Source organism: Xenopus laevis, chromosome 7S (genome assembly GCF_017654675.1).
Source record: "Xenopus laevis strain J_2021 chromosome 7S, Xenopus_laevis_v10.1, whole genome shotgun sequence".
Lineage (NCBI taxonomy): Eukaryota > Metazoa > Chordata > Amphibia > Anura > Pipidae > Xenopus > Xenopus laevis.
In genome coordinates, this window is record NC_054384.1 from 103,631,004 (window position 1) to 103,651,751 (window position 20,748).

Below are 20,748 nucleotides of genomic sequence, written 5' to 3' on the forward strand. Positions count from 1 at the left end.
TAGTAGTACTTATCTGTTATCTACTGTGTATCCCGTGCTTGAATGGCTGCCCCCATGGCTACACAGCAGCATGTTTATATAAATTATAGTAGTACTTATCTGTTATCTACTGTGTATCCTGTGCTTGAATGGCTGCCCCCTATGGCTACACAGCAGCTTGTTTATATAAACTATAGTAGTACTTATCTGTTATTTACTGTGTATCCTGTGCTTGAATGGCTGCCCCCTTGGCTAAACAGCAGCTTATTTATATGAACTATAGTAGTACGTATCTGTTATCTACTGTGTATCCTGTGCTTGAATGGCTGCCCCCTTGGCTACACAGCAGCTTATTTATATAAACTATAGTAGTACGTATCTGTTATCTACTGTGTATCCTGTGCTTGGATGGCTGCCCCCATGGCTACACAGCAGCTTGTTTATATAAACTATAGTAGTAGGTATCTGTTATCTACTGTGTATCCTGTGCTTGGATGGCTGCCCCCTTGGCTACACAGCAGCTTATTTATATAAAGTATAGTAGTACTTATCTGTTATTTACTTTGTATCCTGTGCTTGAATGGCTGCCCCCATGGCTACACAGCAGCTTGTTTATATAAACTATAGTAGTACTTATCTGTTATCTACTGTGTATCCTGTGCTTGAATGGCTGCCCCCAGGGCTACACAGCAGCATGTTTATATAAACTATAGTAGTACTTATCTGTTATCTACTGTGTATCCTGTGCTTGAATGGCTGCCCCCTTGGCTACACAGCAGCTTGTTTATATAAACTATAGTAGTACTTATCTGTAATCTACTGTGTATCCTATGCTTGAATGGCTGCCCCCCATGGCTACACAGCAGCTTGTTTATATAAACTATAGTAGTACTTATCTGTTATCTACTGTGTATCCTATGCTTGAATGGCTGCCCCCCATGGCTACACAGCAGCTTGTTTATATAAACTATAGTAGTACTTATCTGTTATCTACTGTGTATCCTGTGCTTGAATGGCTGCCCCCTTGGCTACACAGCAGCTTGTTTATATAAACTATAGTAGTACTTATCTGTAATCTACTGTGTATCCTGTGCTTGAATGGCTGCCCCCATGGCTACACAGCAGCATGTTTATATAAACTATAGTAGTACTTATCTGTTATCTACTGTGTATCCTATGCTTGAATGGCTGCCCCCCATGGCTACACAGCAGCTTGTTTATATAAACTATAGTAGTACTTATCTGTTATCTACTGTGTATCCTGTGCTTGAATGACTGCCCCCATGGCTACACAGCAGCATGTTTATATAAACTATAGTAGTACTTATCTGTTATCTACTGTGTATCCTATGCTTGAATTGCTGCCCCCATGGCTACACAGCAGCTTGTTTATATAAACTATAGTAGTACTTATCTGTTATCTACTGTGTATCCTGTGCTTGAATGGCTGCCCCCTTGGCTACACAGCAGCATGTTTATATAAACTATAGTAGTACTTATCTGTTATCTACTGTGTATCCTGTGCTTGAATGGCTGCCCCCATGGCTACACAGCAGCTTGTTTATATAAACTATAGTAGTACTTATCTGTTATCTACTGTGTATCCTGTGCTTGAATGGCTGCCCCCTTGGCTACACAGCAGCTTGTTTGTATAAACGACAGTACAGTCTCAAGCACACACACTGCATTTTTACTAGTGCAGCACAACAGTACGATATATTTTTATTGCTTTAAAACACTTTAATTTTTTTGAGTTTTACTGTTCCTTTAACTGTTAAATGTTAAAGAGTGTACAGTAAAATATGTGTCTTTGTTTTACATCCAAGAAATTACAACAGTTATATCAATACCTTTACAACAATAGCTAAATAAGGCCAGGGGAAAGGGTAAGATTTGTCTTAAGAGAAACTATAATTAAGAAAAGAACATAAATTATAGGACAACAATACATGGTAAAGCCATTGACATGTATAAACAATCACAACAATTGAGACCTAGAGAGTTCTGCTGAATTATATTAAATATCAACCATGTATTTTGAGTAGGAGTGTAAATAATATAAGGAATGCCTATACATCGTTACGTTTTGGGTTGGGGATGAGAATTCAGCCACAGCATAACATGACAGTGATGTTCATCAATAGTACACCCTCTTTATAAAATATATAGTGAATAAAGTACCCCCTCTTGTAAAATATAAGGATATTATAAGTTACAGAGGAGTTTCATGACCATATAAAAGTACGAGGCCGAAGGCTGAGTGTTTTTATACAGGTCATGGAACTCGGAGGTAACTTCTAATATCCTCATATTTTGCAACTGGGGGTACTTTATTAATTATAATACACAAATTGCATTGAGTCATGTGACAGAAATGACATCCGAACTCACCGTTTATAACTGATGACATCAGAACTCACCGTTTATAACTGATGACATCAGAACTCACTGTTTATAAGGATATAGTTTACAAGATATTCATGGCTTTTGTGTATTATAAAATAATATCCCTGGAGCAATCCTGGTGCTACAAAATGTTTTCAAGTAAACACATTAGTGGTTGGTATGATAACTGGCATGGTTCCTTTACGTCTCCAAGATCCTACAGGCCTTTTCCAAGGGCGATAACTACAGAGGGAGCAGACCCTGTGGCTTCAGGGGACCCATGAGGCCCTAAATAATGAGCAATTTCAACATATATTGGTAAAAAAAAGCACAACCTCAGGTTATTTAGGGAACCCTAAAATGAATTTGCTGTGGGGCCCAGTAACATCTAGTTACGGTGCTGCTTCAAGATGTAAACATTCTCCAGGTAGAATGGAGACTGGACTCTATAAAGTATCTGGGCATCGAATTGACATCATCTCTGGAGGATTTAGTTAGGGTAAATTTGAATAACCTTTATAGAGATATACATAACAATATGAAATCTTGGAAATTACAATATCTATCTTGGCTGGGAAGGGTTCATGCATTAAAAATGATGGCGCTACCAAAAATATTGTATATATTTAGAACTATACCTATCCAGATCTCTAAATCACACTTGGTTAAACTACAGAAATTGTTTACGCAATTGACGTGGTCAGATCACATTCCTAGAGTGTCACACGCTATATTACAATTGCCTATGGGTATGGGTGGGATTAATGCCCCAAATATTATAAAGTACTATCAGGCTGTTAGTTTGGAACAACTCAAGGCATGGATGACTTTGGATTGTGGAAAAAGATGGGTGCAAATAGAACAAGGTTTGGTTTTCCCATTGTTATTACCACAAATTTTAGGTTCTCCAACTCCGTTAAAGGTACTTATCATCAAAACGTGGCACCTACAATAATTTATGCGTGTGATACATGGCAAAATTAAAAGAAGAAAACTGAAAGTCCTCCTCATCTCTCTCCAGTGGCACCAATAGTGACATTTGAACTTCTCATTCCGAATTTAAGATTAACCGCATGGGGTCAATACAGATTCGCCCCCATTCATTATTTAACAAAGAATGGGCAATTACTATCATTTGAGGAGTTGCAGAATTTATTATGGGGGCAATGAACTCGATACCTCTAAGGAAACCGACTTATTTGGAAGAATGGTTAACCACTCTAAAGGTGGCCATACACGGGCCGATAAAAGCTGCCGACAGACTGAGTCGGCAGCTTATTGGCCCGTGTATGGGGGCCCCCGACGGCCAGATCTCGATCGGATGGGATTAAAAATCCCGTCGGATCGCGGCCGCATCTGTTCGTTGATGCGGTCCCGCGATCCAACCGCCCGTTTGGCGAACGCTAGGATCCGATCGTTGGGCCCTAGGGCCCACGATCGGATCAGCCCGATATTGCCCACCTCAAGGTGGGCATATCGGAGGGAGATCCGCTCGTTTGGCGACATCGCCAAACGAGCGGATCTATCCGTGTATGGCCACCTTAACTCCAGCAAGAGGTGGTCTCTCGTTGTGGTATAAAGCTCTAACCCCTCTTACGGACATCAAACAAACTACTACTGTACAAAAATGGGAGAAGAGGCTCCATGTGAATTTATCAGCAACAGAATGGAAACAGATATATTCCAACCCCTCTGAATTTTCTAAATGTATAACACACTTGGAAACATCAAGCAAAATCTTGTAGGATTGGTATATGACACCAAATAAGTTAAACTGTATATATAAGAGTATTTCAAATAGATGCTGGAGAGGATATCATCACAATGGAGCCTTGTACATATTTGGTGGAACTGTCCAAAATTGCAACCTTTTTGGTCACAATTAGAATCATTTATTGAATCAACTTGGAATGTTCAAGTACCTATTACTGTAGAACGTATTACATTGGGACTAATTCCTCTAACAGTACCAAAGCCTTACCATACAATTATCCATCACATAATCTATGCGACAAGACAAATAATTGCCAGGAACTGGAAAAGTATCGATATTCCTTCAATTCAACAGATAGTCAATAATGTGGAGTTAAATTACCAATATGAGAAAATAGTGGCACTAGCTAACAATAAGATTAGGAAATTTTATATTTCCTGGGAAAAATGGTCTCTGGTCGGTACTAGATGTTAAAAGATCTGTAAATAGCTCATACCCCCTTTTTTTATTTATTTATTTTTTTTCTTCCCCGCCCCCCTTTTTATTTTTTTTCCTTTCTTTCTTCTTTCTTTTTGTCTGTTGGTATTTTTTTGAGCATACTGCTCTTGTTGTTTGTAAAACTTAAAAACTAATAAAGAGATATATTGAAAAAAAAACAAAACCATTCTCCATGTTGTCTTGTCAGGGCTCAGCGGGTTCAGCGGCTTCCTAAAGCTATTTGGAAAATTCCCCACCTGTTTATTATGTTTGTGCTCATTTTATAAGGGCTGATTTATCTTTTGGGCTGCGCTCATTGCAAATAGAAATTTTAAATAACCCACATAAATATGATCAGTGGCACAATCCCTAAATCACTCAGAGATGTAATTTGCTCTGACACTCTATGAAAAGGAAATATATATACAGTGACTTGATCTACAGCTTTACTATCTTCTATACTGCAGCAATGTGCTCTCCCCAAGGGCCACCAACGAGGACACCATTTTCTTACCCTTTGTTCACTGTCCTGACTATACATACTCAGTGCTACTCTGGAATCTAGCAAGAAACAAATAATGCAGTTGACATTATTTTTTGTATGCGGAAACCAAAGTTATTCAGAGTTCCTTTAAGCAACTTTTCCTAGTGTATAAACGCTGCCATCGACTGAATAATTTAGTGGGTTTGGGGTACAACAAACAGTAGACAAGCTTGGATCTTTATTTGAAGGTAGAGACTTTTTTCTGTTTTCTTTTTCTTGCAATTTCTTTTGTTACATGCATAGAGATAAGCTGACCCTTAATTCTGCCGAATAATAAAAATGTTGGCATCTTAATGAGCGCAGACACTGGCATTTGAGATGCTTTGAAGAAGTTGCCCAAGGCGTTTGTCTCATAGTTCTTAAAAAAGGGGACGATGAAAAATAAAATATGAATAAATGTGCTGTTGTAGTGAAGTCTTACTTAGGGCGCACAGGCAGATTCGGGGAGATTAGTCGCCCAGCGATAAATCTCTTCTTCTTCTGGACAACTAATCTCCCCGAACTGCCTTCCCACCTGCTAAAATGTAAATCGCTGGTGGGATGGCGATTCATTTTCCGAAGTCATCCAAAGTTTCCACTTCTGGCGATTTCGGAAGACTAATTGATCCGAGTGCCATCCCACCAGCGATTTGTATTTTAGCCGGCGGGAAGGCAGGGGAGACACTTTGGGGAGATTAGTCCCCTGAAGAAGAGGAGATTTGTTGCCGGGCGACTAATCTCCCCGAATCTGCCTGTGTGCCCTGACCCTAAGTATTGACCTTGGGCAGTTTCTCTGGGCATGTAGAAAATAAGGATTTCACTGGAGAGCTGATTTAGTGAAGCAGTGAAGACATTTATTCAAGATGCATTTAGCATTAAATTTTAGGTGCTTAATTCATCTTGAATAAACGTCTTCACTGCTTCACTAAATCAGCTCTCCAGTGAAATCCTCATTTTCTACATGATACCTCTTCCCTGGACTTGGCAAAACCAGATCAGTGTTGGATTGAGCTATTACCTATACATACGGTTTGTATTTTGGACATTTTAGGTTTCTCTGGGCAGTTGAGATAAGTATTCCCTTGCACTAAGCACAGTTCTGCAGGAACAGCCCCCCAAATTTGCTCATAACCTGTGCGTAGGAGCACATCATAGGTATACCCCTGCAAAAGCTTATGGTAATGTGGATCATTATTACTTGGAGAGGCTTCGCCTTTTGGATTGCTCTCGTTTTATTGTGTATCGATAATATATTCAGTTCAAGCAGGGCCGCCATTAGAAACACGGCGCCCCGTACAACAAAATTATCGGGCTCCCTGGCAGAAACTAATGGGAAAAACTTTGGGTAACTTTGTTAAACATCTTTGCAAGACCAAGACTGTGCACATGCTCAGTGTGATCTGGGCTGCTTAGGGATCATCATAAATTATCAAAACAGCACAAGTCAAATAATATCTGACAGAAGCCGATACAGCAAGACTGATTAATAATCAGAATATACAGACTGCACTGGGTCCTGTGTTGTCATGTAATCTAATGTGGATTTTATGGTTTTTGAATTGTTCAATACAAACTTTCTCTAACTCTGCAGAACCAGTGGCTGCAGCAAAATAATCCTCCAAATAGAATCCCAGTTTATCTGTTTAAATCTGGCTCCATGATCTTTGTCCCTGCAGCTGGAGTTGGAAAGGCAAAAATAAAATCCAATACAAATCTCTACACAGTCACCGACTGTGCTCTACAGGGAAACAAACAAAGCTGCTTGAGTTCTGCATGGCTGGGAAGTAAGGCGGGGGCTCCCCCTGCTGTTCATAAGTATGATTGTTTCCCTGCAGAGCAGTTAGGGACCGTCTGACAATTCCTATCCACAGCAGTAAATGAAGGGAGAATTTCACTGCATACAGTCAGGCTTCTTATAAAAACGGTACACATTTTTTAATTAGATTATATTGGAGATAGATTTCTTTTTCATTAAAGAAAGTAAAAATTGGATTTTATTTTTTTTGCTTTTACATGCCCTTTAACTCATAGGAATTAGCATTTTAGATCTTAGGTAAGAACATATAATACGCTGGTCAGCTCCTTGAATTTATGGGAACCATTTTGGGGGCTAGGTGATAATATAATATATTGCCACTAACTACAAGAACCAATAAGGATTCCGTCATTCAGTATATACATATATATATAATTATATATTATATATATATATATATATATATAATATATATTATATATATATATATATATATATATATATATATATATATATATATATGTTACATAGTTAAATTAGGTTGAAAAAGTCCATCAAGTTCAACCCTCCAAATGAAAACCCAGCATCCATACACACATCCTCTTACTTTTAATTAAATTCTTATATACCCATACCTATACTAACTATAGAGCTTAGTATATATATATATATATTATATATATATATTTTTTTTTTTTTTTTTTTATTATTTTTTTTTTTTTCCTGGGTTATTAATGCTGCAAAAACATATAGTAAATGCAGAACATCAGCTAAGTTTTCCACCGGAAAGAGCTGAAAACATCGGTCCCCAGGACTCTAACAATTAATGCCTAACTGGGGTAACAATTGTTGTTATATGTATCTATTACAGATTTATACTCCTCTGCAACTACTAATATCCTGATATCCTATTTTACAATAGGGGTAAATGATTGCCTAAATATAATATAAATACAGAGAGCTGAGTGCGGGTTGGAGCTACAACCCATTTATAAAAATAGGCCCTTAGTACCAGGCACAGAACAAATTGCATCCAGAAAGAGTTGTGTTCCCACAGCCCCCTCTAATGGCACACTCTGATAACAGCTTTGTATTTGCTTGCGCCATGTCCTCTCCTGTTACTGGCAGTTTTTCGTAAGGACATATGGACCGACATCAGTACAAGTGATTATGGAAGTGTCTGAGACAAACCTAAAGAGTACATACTGTATGCAGATTGTGCATGTTTAAGGTATATGCCTGCTGGGCCTGGGATATCTGGATACTACTCAGCAGCCTGTTGGCAAAAGAACAGATGACTGTCAGCAGTTTTAGCTGTTAAACAGTTGGTCTCCACCCTGGGCTTTTCCTGCCTCTCTCTATGAATGGTGAAAGAATTCTGCCTTATCCCTATAATAAAACATTCACATATCTGGAGACTGTAAACAGACATGAGGCAACTCATTCAGACAGATCCCTGGCCTATATAAGATCATGCATATCATATCATATCTCTGCACATTGCATTGTTTTAAGTATTATAAAAATATTTTGTTGCTGCAAAGAGAGCGACAAAGCCTCATGAAATTGAGTTTTGCTACCAGCATAGAAAGAGTTTTTATACCATATAGGCAGTCAGTTTAAAGAATTACCTACCAGCTATGCGCATTGGGGTTCATAAAATGGCATATATAATTATGATTCATTAATGACCAGATGGCAACAGATTTGGAAGGAGCCCCGTTTACCATTAAAGAACTAAACCCTAAAAATGAATGTGGCTTAAAATGGCATATTTTATATAGTGAACTTATTGCACGAGGCTAAAGTTTGAGCTTGTCAATAGCAGCAATGATCCAGGACTTCAAACTTGTCACAGGGGGTCACCATCTTGGAAAGTGTCTGTGACACTCACATGCTCAGTGGGCTCTGATTGGCTGTTGAGAAGCTAAGCTTAGGGCTCGTCACTAATTATCCAGCAGAAAATGAGCTTCCCTGGCTGTAATATAAGCTGATGCTACAGGTTTGCTGATTATTAAATTCTGATGCTAATTGCACTGGTTTCTGTGCTGCCATGTAGTAATTGTGTGTATTAATTACTAATCAGCCTTATATTGTGACATTTCTATTCTATGTGTACTGTATATTGTGAGTGGGTCCCTAAGCTCAGTAAGTGACAGCAGCACAGAGCATGTGCAGTGAATCAGCAGAAAAGAAGATGGGGAGCTACTGGGGCATCTTTGGAGACACAGATCTTTACTGCTAAAGGGCTGTGGTTGCCTTGGGCTGGTACAGACGCACAAAACATTATGTACAACATTTCTAGCTACTTCTTTAATTAGGCTTTAGTTCTCCTTTAAGCTCCTATTATGCCATGGGGAGTAGTCCAGCAGTATTTAGTACAAATAAATGTCTCTACGTGTCCCTTATGTTATCTATGTATGGGGCCCCAAAGGAAAAGCTTGGTTTTCTAATGTCAGTCAATGGCAGATTTCAATACCGGATGCCCAGAGGCCACCCCTGTCCCTCCCCAGCATTACGCACAAGCTCATCCGTTTAGCTCACACACTGAGCACAGGGGAAAGGACGCAGAGAAAACTTTAGGCATCCAAGACCTCAGTGCTCTATATGTGAGCAAAATTCATATGCAGCTGGGTGCAGGCCCGGACTGGCAATCTGTGGGTTCTGGCAAATGCCAGAGGGGCGGCTATAAGGTGCCATAGAAAGACAGTATTTAGTGAGCTGGTGGGGGCTGTTTGGGCCTCTGTGTGGGCTGAGCGGGCCTCTATGTACCTGAAATGCCAGGGCTTATTTTAATTCTCAGTCCGGACCTGGCTGGGTGGCATGCCCCCCTAAATCTGTGCCACCTTGGGCTAAGGCCTTTGTGGTCTCCAGGCCTAATGCCTTGTCTTGTAGCTGCACAGGTCCGGGCTGAGGTTCCAGTCAATACACAAAGACCCAATCAACCCTCTATTGGCCCAATAAATAGTGATTGTCTATGGCAGCTTACAGCAGCCCCTCTGGCTTTTGCCAGAATTCACAAATTGCCAGTCAGGGCCTGAGTTGCAGCGACACCCCTGGGAACTTCAGCTCTTTACTGTTGCAGAACCCCCTTTTTAGGTTCACTGACCTGAGCAGAGTCACTATCTTTCCCTCTCAATAGACAGGAATTCCATTGTCTCCTATACACTATACTGTACATACTGTACCTCCCAACTGTCCCGTTTTTAGCAGGATAGTCCCGATTTTGACAGTTCAACTGAAATGTCCCAACTTTCTCTTTGATCTCCTGCACTGAACAGCCAGAAAAAGATACAAAGTTTCTAAAACTAAATTTTTGGCAGAGAGCCCAGAATACGTAGCAAGTACACTTAGATACATTTGTTACAATTTAAGATAAGCAAAGAAACAATTGTAAAAATTTAAGCAGGTCTCTTGGGGAAACTGTGATTTGCAGCTTAAAGGGCAATTCACCTTCATTAGCAAAACTGTAATAACACATAAAAACCACAGAAATGTGTTCAAACTGTCATAACCTGCCAAATTTTTTAAAATGGACATGGTAATTAGAGGGGTCAAGAAATTGCTGCACGCTGTCCCTCTTTCTATTTTCAATGCTGAGCATTATGACTATATAGCAGAGCCTCAGCTACATTTCTCTGTCTTACCAGAATGCTTTCAAATGGCCAAGCTGCATTGTCATCCTATGGTTGTAGCAATGGGCATAATTATCATTAAATACTAGTATACCTATATATCCACTTATTATACTCTTAGACTCTTGCTGCAAATTCTCACTTTGCTGGGTTTCCTGAGTGTTCCTCCTGTACAATAACTGGTTTACTAGCCCCCTCTAGAGGCCACTGGATGAAATGTAGCTATATTTTGCTGAATTTCATAGGTGGCAAAGTGGAGGGAAAGGTGCTAAGTGTAAAAAGCTGCAACAAACTGACACTTTTCTTGCACTTTTGCACTCTGCCCTGTGCTGCACAAAGACCTGCATCTCCCTATGAACATAGCACTGTCTGAATTTCGCAATCATGATGGGGACGCATATAGGTGTCCCCCTGACTGCCCCCTAGTTATGGTGCACGTGAGTGCAGGGTGTAAAGGAGCCCTGTACTTAAAGGAGCTAGGTACTAGGTACTGAAGCAGTGTATTGCCATTAGATGAGTCACAATAGTGCAAGCAATAACAGTATATTTATTCTGCAAAATGCTTTACCATACTTAAGTAAACAGCTCTAGAATCTCTCTCTCTGTTTGTTTAGGATAGCAGTTGCCATATTAGCTTGGTGTGACATCACTTCCTGCCTGAGTCTCTCCCTGCTCACTCATAGCTCTGGGCTCAGATTACAGCAAGGAGGGGAGGAAGGAGGAGGATAGAGGAGCAAACTGAGCATGCTCAAGCCCATGCCCTGGAGGTTTAAGCTGAAAACAGGACGTCTGATACAGAAGCCCATGAGTACACAATAGAAGGAAAGAAATGTGGTGTTTCTTTTGACAGAGGACTCAGAGCAGCATTACTTTGATAATTTACTGGTGTATTTATATAGACCTTTCTGATTATTTAATTTTAGCATTTCCTTCTCCTTTAACACCTGTCGTATAGCTGGTGGTAATAAAAGGATCACCCTGTACCCACCAGCGCTGGACTCTGAGCCTCTGCACTTTCAGAAAGAGACCAATGTGGATCCCAACAGATCTGGATGTGACCTATATCCATGCCCATAATCATCTGCTTCTGAGAATTCGGGTGCCTTTGCAGTTTATTTCAGTAACAGGGATAAATTGAGATTTAGGTGCAAACTACTGCCAGTGGGTGACTGGACTGTTACTGTGGGTCACTGGATGAGGGCGGTTAAATCAGGGTGAGGTGAATTTTATTCCTCCAGAAGGAAAAACTGACAACCTATAAAACCAATGCCCATTTGGTTCCAGCTTTGAGTTCCTTACTGTGGCTCTTGGCTAGTAACAGCCGCCAGCTTAGTAGTACAGGGACCCGTGTTCCTATGAAACCATAACCTGTACACCCCCACCATCGGATTAGGTCGGTCGTTTAGATTTTATGCCCTAATTAGTTATTTTGTTGCCATGGCCAATTTAATTGTAAGTCAATTTCCAGGGCTCATTCCCCATTAAGCCTTCATGTTAGTTGGCCACTGCAGTCAATGTTTATGGCGTTTGCCTAATGACTGTAAAGTTCTCAGGGCACAAAGCATAGAACAATGGACACAATGAAACAAAAAAATGGCACTAGAGCAGTAAATTGTGCATGAAAAAGTGCTTGCAGGCACCGGCTGTTAGGGATGTAGCGAACGTCGGAAAAAAAGTTCGCGAACATATTCGCGAACTTGCGCAAAAATGCGAGCGGTTCGCGAACGGTTCGCGAACCCCATAGACTTCAATGGGAAGGCGAACTTTAACATCTAGAAAAGACATTTCTGGCCAGAAAAATGATTTTAAAGTTGTTTAAAGGGTGCAACGACCTGGACAGTGGCATGCCAGAGGGGGATCAAGGGCAAAAATGTATCTGAAAAATCTGCCTGTGTGTGCTTGGAAGAGATAGTGTAGGGGGAGAGCTGTTAGTGATTTCAGGGACAGATGATAGTAAGTTTGCTGGCTAGTAATCTGCTTGATACTGCTCTGTATTGGAGGGACAGAAGTCTGCAGGGATTTGAGGGACATTTTAGCTTAGGTAGCTTTGCTGGCTAGTAATCTACTGTTCTCTTTAAACAACTGCCATACGTTGACCTTGTAGGCATTGTTTGCCCAGTTTTTTTGGACGCAGCCACTGAAGCACAGTTGCCAGAAAAAATATGCCATATAAATGCTGAAAATAGTAATTTTTCGCCATACGTTGACCTTGTAGACATTGTTTGCCCAGTTTTTTTGGTTGCAGCCACTGAAGCACAGTTGCCAGAAAAATATGCCATATAAATGCTGAAAATAGTCATTTTTTGCCATACGTTGACCTTGTAGGCATTGTTTGCCCAGTTTTTTTGGTCGCAGCCACTGAAGCACAGTTGCCAGAAAAAATATGCCATATAAATGCTGAAAATAGTCATTTTTTGCCATATACGTTGAGTCAACGTATGGCAAAAAATGACTATTTTCAGCATTTATATGGCATATTTTTTCTGGCCTCTGTGCTTCAGTGGCTGCGGCCAAAAAAACTGGGCAAACAATGCCTACAAGGTCAACGTATACACTACTACAGCGGTGGATACGGATTACGTAAAATATATGAATGCTGCTTGAAAAAAAGTAACTCAAGTGGTTTTTCTAGAGACGATAATATTATCAATATTTAGACAAAATGTGAACAAGCTCACACAGCTCGATGGCGGGTTGAAGAAAACACTGTGCAAATAATGCCTACAAGGCCAACGTATACACTACTACAGCGGTGGATACGGATTACGTAAAATATATGAATGCTGCTTGAAAAAAGTGACTCCGGTGTTTTTTCTGGAGACGGTAATATTATGGATATTTAGACAGAATGGGAACAAGGTCACACAGCTCGATGGCGGGTTGAAGAAAAACAGTGTGCAAATAATGCCTACAAGGCCAACGTATACACTACTACAGCGGTGGATACGGATTACGTAAAATATATTATGGCTGCTTGAAAAAAGTGACTCCGGTGTTTTTTCTGGAGACGGTAATATTATGGATATTTAGACAGAATGTGAACAAGGTCACACAGCTCGATGGCGGGTTGAAGAAAACAGTGTGCAAATAATGCCTACAGGGCAAATAATGCCTAAAAGGTCAACTTATACACTACTACAGCGGTAGTAAAATAAAAAAAAGTAAAATAAAAAAAAAAGAATATTAAAAAAAAAAATTAAAGTTGGTGCTGCTGAACTACTAGGAGCAGCAGATTAGCACACCAGTCCCACTCCCCAACACTGCTAGACTAATAGCACTGGGCTCTTATAGTAGTAGTAGTAGTAGTAGTAGTAAAACAACAAAAAATAAATAAAAGCAGTCCTTACAAGGACTACTGTTATTGCAGCAGTCAGCAGATGAGATCAGAAGCAGGACAGCTGCCCACTGCAGCTACATACAGAGCACTGCAGTAGAAGGTAGATTACTAGCCAGCAAAGCTACCTAAGCTTAAATGTCCCTCAAACCCCTGCAGACTTCTGTCCCTCCAATAACAGAGCAGTATCAAAACGATTACTAGCCAGCAAACTTTCAACTGTCCCTGAAATCACTAACAGGCAGCAGCTCTCTCCCTACACTATCTCTTCAGCACACAGGCAGAGTGAAAAAAACGCTGCAGGGCTTCGGTTTTATAGGGAAGGGGAGTGGTCCAGGGGAGAGCTTCCTGATTGGCTGCCATGTACCTGCTGGTCTGGGGTGAGAGGGCAAAAAAAAAGCGCCAACAATGGCGAACCAAAATGGCGAACGTCGCGCGACGTTCGCGAACTTCCGGCGAGCGCGAACACCCGATGTTCGCGCGAACAAGTTCGCCGGCGAACAGTTCGCGACATCTCTACCGGCTGTATAAGAGGCTCGTTGAAAGGCTTTAACTCTTGGCATGGCAGCAGTTGGCCCTTCGATTTATGCTGTGACTTGTCATAGAAATAAACAATTTATAAACCTTTCTCCTAATTTGCCCCTGAAATTATAAATGATACATATACAATAGAAGAAGAGGGATAATGTAATAGTCAAAGGGAAGGAGATGCACCAAATCCAGGATTCGTCCTTTTTCAACAGGATTTGTTTTGGCCGAATGATTGTGCCTGGTTGAACCGAATCTGAATCCTTTGAATCAAGTAAAAGAAATGGTCTTGGTTGCCCTTTCTACTACTGATTTGCATATGTAATTTTAATAATTCAGTATTCAGCTGAATCTTTCATGAAGGATTCAGGATTCAACAAATCCTGATTCACAGGAACGTATTTATATATATAGGCCCCTGAGGGCCTGTGCCTAGGGTGGCACGGTTTTGGGGGTGCCAATTTTTTTTTTAAACCCCACCCCACTCTCTGCCAGGGCTGAGGGGTAGGGGGGCAGAGGAAGGATGTGACATCAGAGCGCCTGCATGTGATGTCAGGGGTGTGTTTAGGTTCCGCAGCTCTCCAGTTTGTAGTTTCAGCAGCCTGGTTGCTAGGGTCCAAATTACCTTACCAACCATGCATTGATTTGAGTAAGAGACTGGTCTCTGAATAGGGGAGGGTCTGAATAGACAGATGAGTAAATAAAAAGTAGCAAAAACAATACATATATAGTCTTACAGAGATTTGTTTTTTAGATGGGGTCAGTGACCCCCATTCAAAAACTGGCAAGAGTCAGAAGAAGAAGAAGAAGAATTGAAAAAATAATGAAAAAAAAACTATAAAACATAAATCATGAAGACCAAATGAAAAGTTGCTTAGAACTGGCCATTCTATAGCATACTAGTTTAATTAAAGGTGAACCACCCCTATAATGCAGGTTTACTAAAAATAACACGTTCACACTTTTGTTTCTGTTGATAAATTGTTTTAAATTCCCCATGAAAAACCTCGTCCTCAATCTGTCGCCAGGCAGTTCCCATGGGAGGACACCCCCCCAATAGAATCACAGGGCAGTTGGACATAGGAAATTTGCAAGAGATTCGTTTTATCGCCTTTTAAAAGTTTTTTTTTTTAAATGGAATTAAACACGAAACGCGTTCCTCAGCTTCCAACTCACAGAATAAAAATGATCTTTCTCTGGGATAATTTGGTGAAGGAAATGTCTCCCCCTTGAGGCCACATCTCACACTGCAGGATTCTCATCACATGCAGAAGAGTTTTCCTTCTCTTATTCTAAGTGTCGAACCTTATAATTACATTATATCGGACACATTTCCACTATCACATTGCCTCATTCATTTATATAAAGAGAGAGCAATGTAAAGCAGTAGCACCGGCAGGTTCCATTTATAAGGTGGCTGAAGATTGTGTAATGTGGAAAGTGTGGTATATGAGAATATAAATGTGAAATGTCTAAATACCTCCCAACATTTTGGAAATAAAAAGAGGGACAAAAAAACTTGCGCGCAGTGAATTTTTTGACCACGACCATTTTTGTGGCCACACCATGTTCATTTTACAAAATTTGGCAGGTTATGAAAGTTTGAACATATTTCTGCGTTTTTTTTTCAGTTATTACAGTTTTGCTAATGAAGGTGAATTGCCCTTTAAAGGAGAACCTAAAGTTAAAAGAACCCTACCCCTCCGTCCTCCCCCCAGCCTAAGTGTTTCCCCGGGCAAATGCCCCTAACTCTTTACTTACCCCTCCGTGCAGATTCTGTCCAGCGGAGTTCACGGTCGCCATCTTCTTCTCTTCGATAATCTTTGGGAAGTAAGTGCCGTATCGCCACATGCGCAGTTGGAGCAATTTTTTGTCTCGCGACAGCTGTGCATGCGCTGAAACTCATGAAAATTTAGGGTTTAGTTCTCCTTTAAGTCTAACTTCTCCCAAGAGACCTGTTTATCTAAATTGTTGCAATTACTTTTTTGCTTATCTCAGTTGTTACAAAAGTATCTCAGCTGCACCTGGTGGCTGTTCTGTGCTCTCTGCCAAAAGCCAATTCAATTAGAAACCTTGTTTGTTTTTCTGGCTGTTCAGTGCAGAGAAAGTCAGGACTTTTCAGTACAAATACCGGACTGTGGGTTGAGCTGTCAAAAGCGGGACTGTCCCACTGAAAACTGGACAGTTGGGAGGTATGTGTCTATTATGTAGGCATGTGGGGTTTTGAATGTTGAAACTTATAATTTTTGAGAAAATTGTACTTTAGGAGTATGAGAGAAGAGGTATGGTTTTGGTAAATGTTTAATATGTTTAATATAGTGTAATTTATACCCCGGGGTCTGGTACCCGCGGGTTACCCGCAAAAGAAGCGGGCACCCTGCAGAATGAGGGGAGGATTTTCAGGTGCGGGTATACCCTCTTCTATGTGTCATCTAAATTTCTTATCTTATGTAATATTGTCTATATTTTACTCCTTTTAAAGTTTTACAAAACTTGTTCTTTGTCCCCGCCCACTTTTGATGACGTCACTTCCGGTTTGCAGCAACATCACTTCCTGTTTGATGGTAGTTGTAGGGTTGCGGATAAGGCAGTTGCGGGTCCAGGTCAGGTAGCGGATCAAAGTGAGTAAATATGCAGGCTGTGGGTTTGGGTCTTAGAAATTGGTTTCGCGCAGGACTCTACCCCAGGGGGAACTATAAAAAGGCAACAGAAGAGTCAGGGGGGAGGAGTTTGTAGGAGGGCGTGGTCCAGTGCAGAACACCTGTTGGAGGAGGAGAGCCCAGCCTTGAAGTTCAGGTAACAGGAGATTAATGTGATAGTGTGCATTAGGTGTATAAGATAGGTAGGAAAAGGGTAGCAAGGGCAGCTGCCAGGATCTTAGTGGAAGTAGCCTTCCTGTAGATACTCTAACTGTCAGATTTAAAGTGACAGAAAGGAAACAGTTGGAGGAGAAGGCTAAATAAGTTAAAGGATAAGTAAACCTTTAAAATAAATGAATGTAAAATTGACGAGAGTGCTAGTCTAAGCAATTTTGTGATTTACATTCATTATTTATTCTTTTTTCATTCCAAGATATTAAGGGACACATGTACTGTTAATATTAATGAATTTTGTTCCAACAGCGCCACCTGCTGGTCAGATGCTTAGGAAAGATGTGAGAAAGGTTTCTAATTTTATTCCTAAGCAGAAGAACATCAGAGCAGCCTCTTTCTTTCTCCTGACAACTTCCTTGACTACTTGGTGGTCAGACTGGTGGGAAACTGACCAGCAGGTGGCGCTATTGTAACAAAATTCATTCATATTAACAGTACATGTATCCCTTAATATCTTGGAATGAAAAAAGAATAAATAATGAATGTAAATTACAAAAGTGCTTAGAGTAGCACTCTCATCAATTTTAAAATCACTTATTTTAAAGGTTTACTTATCCTTTAAAGTGTGAGTCTCCCTGGGACCTAAACTGCATTCATTTTCTTCTTTTCACTGTGATAGATCTTATCCGTGCCTCAGATAACAGAGATCCAGTAAAGGTCACATTGGCTTAATTATCCCTTTTAATTTTTCTTAATTAATCAGTAGACATGAACGAAGACTGGCGTATGGCAAATTGGCATCAAAAGCAGACGCTGGTGGCATCTTACACTGCAATTTTCTTTGATTTCCAAAAGGAATAAAGGGGAAATCTGCCTACAGCCCTCACTGCACCAGTCTGTTGCTAAAGTGACATTATCAGCAGCCCCATTGCCGCTAATCGTCTGATGAATTCCAATTACTTACTACAAATCCAGAGAGTGTGTTAATAGGAGCCTCGGGGGGTCCTTTGACAAATTATTCACTTGAAATCCTCGGATTGTTTTGTTTGCGACAAGGACACCACTGATTACATCTGTTCATCTTAAGGGTAAGGCCACACTAAGCGATAGCGCGGCGATTTGACTCGCGGCGACTTTTCGCGGCGACTTTTAATCCGCAATTGCTGGCGAAACTTTGGCGCTGGCGTCTATGGGGAATCGCGCAAAATCGCCAGCGTAAAAACACACGCGGCGATCTTTTTTCTATTGTCGCTTGAAATCGCCTAGCGAGGCGATTTCGAGCGACAATAGAAAAAAGATCGCCGCGTGTGTTTTTACGCAGCGATTCCCCATAGACGCCAGCGCCAAAGTTTCGCCAGCGATTGCCGTTTAAAAGTCGCGGCGAAAAGTCGCCGCGAGTCAAATCGCTGCGCTATCGCTTAGTGTGGCCTTACCCTATAGCAGAAAGCTTAATGTTATTCATAATTACACACAATGTAGGGATCACTGGCCACACAGAGAAGATACAGAGTCACTTTAGTATCTATAGTCACAGTAACACATTCACTATGAAGCTGAATTTAGCTCCACATCACAGGACTTTCCATTAGAGCCTCTGGGATTTTTTAATAAAAATAACAGCAAACATGACAGTTGCTGGGAATATAATCAAGTATTAAAGGTATGGGATCCGTTATCTGGAAACCCATTATCCAGAAAGCCCCGAATTATGGAATGGCTGTCTCCCATAGACTCCATTATAATGAAATAATCCAAATTTGTAAAAATGATTTCCTTTTTCTCTGTAATAATAAAACAGTACCTTTTACTTGATCCAAAGTAATATATAATTAATCCTTATTGGAAGCAAAACCAGTCTATTTAGTTTAGTTAATATTAGATGATCTGCTAGTAGATTTGAGGTATGAAGATCCAAATTACAGAAAGATCTGTTATCCCGAAAACCCAGGTCCCAAGCATTTTGGATAACGGGTCCCATACCTGTACCTGGTTAAATATTGGAGTCTTGCAAAGAGAGTGTGACTGTGGGATAGCAGGTATAGTAGGGAGAGATGGTGCCTATAGTAACAGTGGATAATAGTCTCTGGGAAGGGAGTGTGACTGTGGGATAGCAGGTATAGTAGGGAGAGATGGTGTCTATAGTAACAGTGGGATAATAGTCTCTGGGAAGGGAGTGTGACTGTGGGATAGCAGGTATAGTAGGGAGAGATGGTGCCTATAGTAACAGTGGATAATAGTCTCTGGGAAGGGAGTGTGGCTGTGGGATAGCAGGTATAGTAGGGAGAGATGGTGCCTATAGTAACAGTGGATAATAGTCTCTGGGAAGGGAGTGTGACTGTGGGATAGCAGGTATAGTAGGGAGAGATGGTGCCTATAGTAACAGTGGATAATAGTCTCTGGGAAGGGAGTGTGACTGTGGGATAGCAGGTATAGTAGGGGAGAGATGGTGTCTATAGTAACAGTGGGGATAATAGTCTCTGGGAAGGGAGTGTGACTGTGGGATAGCAGGTATAGTAGGGAGAGATGGTGCCTATAGTAACAGTGGATAATAGTCTCTGGGAAGGGAGTGTGGCTGTGGGATAGCAGGTATAGTAAGGGAGAGATGGTGCCTATAGTAACAGTGGATAATAGTCTCTGGGAAGGGAGTGTGACTGTGGGATAGCAGGTATAGTAGGGAGAGATGGTGCCTATAGTAACAGTGGATAATAGTCTCTGGGAAGGGAGTGTGACTGTGGGATAGCAGGTATAGTAGGGAGAGATGGTGCCTATAGTAACAGTGGATAATAGTCTCTGGGAAGGGAGTGTGACTGTGGGATAGCAGGTATAGAAGGGAGAGATGGTGCCTATAGTAACAGTGGCAGATACAGTAATAGTCTTTGGGAAGGGAGTGTAGCTGTGGGATAGCAGGCAGGGAGAGATGAGGAATTGTGCAAACATTCTACAACCCTAATAACAGAGTGGCCTTTAACCTTGAGCTTCTTCTACAACACAGGAATTCTGTATTAGTGTCATGTTCTATCATCTTTGTTCTTTGACAATAACCACTTATGGCTTAAACCTAAAACCCTGATTTCTACATATGGTAGTGGGAATTAATAAAAAAAAACACTGCTGTATCAGATGGTGTCTATAGTAACAGTGGCATTGTATCAAAGTCCAACTTTTCGGCCCCTGGATAAAGGCCCTAATGAGGGCCGAAACGTTAGACTTTGATACAATGTAATATAAAGAAAAGTTTTTATAAGGGTGTGCCGGTTGGAAGATATTTTATATAGTATAAATTACAAAACATAAGTTCTGGACCAGCTCAGAGGAAATGTGCTTTGATGACACAGGCCAGTTTGCTCACAATAACTAAAGATCTGATCTTGCTCTGCTGCAAAAAACAGTGGGGGGTGACAGTTACTTTCAGAGACAAAGAGAGCTACTTGCTTTGTCTTCATATACAGCAACTGTAGCACCACAAATGGGAATTCCAAGTCAGAATTAAAGCATAAAATCAATGTAAACAAATCTGCTTCACAGAACTTAAAGGCACAAACAACGTTTTGTTTTAGGGCTCTTACAGACGAGCGTTTTTAGCTGCGCTCACCTGTGTACCAGT